The following is a 520-nucleotide window of genomic DNA, read 5'->3' as shown; positions in this document are numbered from 1 at the left end:
GCCCCGCGGACACGCGTGTCCGGGCACGGCGGCTTCTGGCGCGGCTCCGGGGCGCGGGGCCGCCCGGGGTCTGGCAGCGCCGGGTGCCCGCCGTCGCGGGGAGGCGCGGGTGCCGCTCTCCCTACGGCAGGGCGTGGGGAGCGCCACCCGTGCCCCGCGGGACCCACGGGGCGCCCCTGGGCAGGTCGGAGCCGGGCGGAAAACGCGCCGGCGGGTTCTGTCAGAAGCTAAGGCCGGCGTGTGCCGGGCGTGTGCGAGTGCACGCTTCCCGGTGCGCCGGCGCCTCGTCCTACGGCGGGAAGGAGAGAGGCGCTCGGTGCCGCTCCCCCTGCGCTGAGGGGTCTCAGCTCCCAGCACCGCGGGAAAGCGAGTTTGCCGTATCTTAAAACCCGAATTGTTTTCCTGAGGTCGCAACTGGCAGGAGCAAGGGGGTTAAAGTCGTCCGCCGGGTGGGACACGAGCCGCTGCTCCTTCCCTCCGCCACGTCGGGACAGCAAAACAAGAACAACGTCGGTCCACG

Source organism: Haliaeetus leucocephalus, unplaced genomic scaffold, assembly GCF_000737465.1.
Source record: "Haliaeetus leucocephalus isolate CR32 unplaced genomic scaffold, Haliaeetus_leucocephalus-4.0 Scaffold417, whole genome shotgun sequence".
NCBI classification, from domain to species: domain Eukaryota; kingdom Metazoa; phylum Chordata; class Aves; order Accipitriformes; family Accipitridae; genus Haliaeetus; species Haliaeetus leucocephalus.
Note: the sequence above shows the minus strand (reverse complement) of the source record.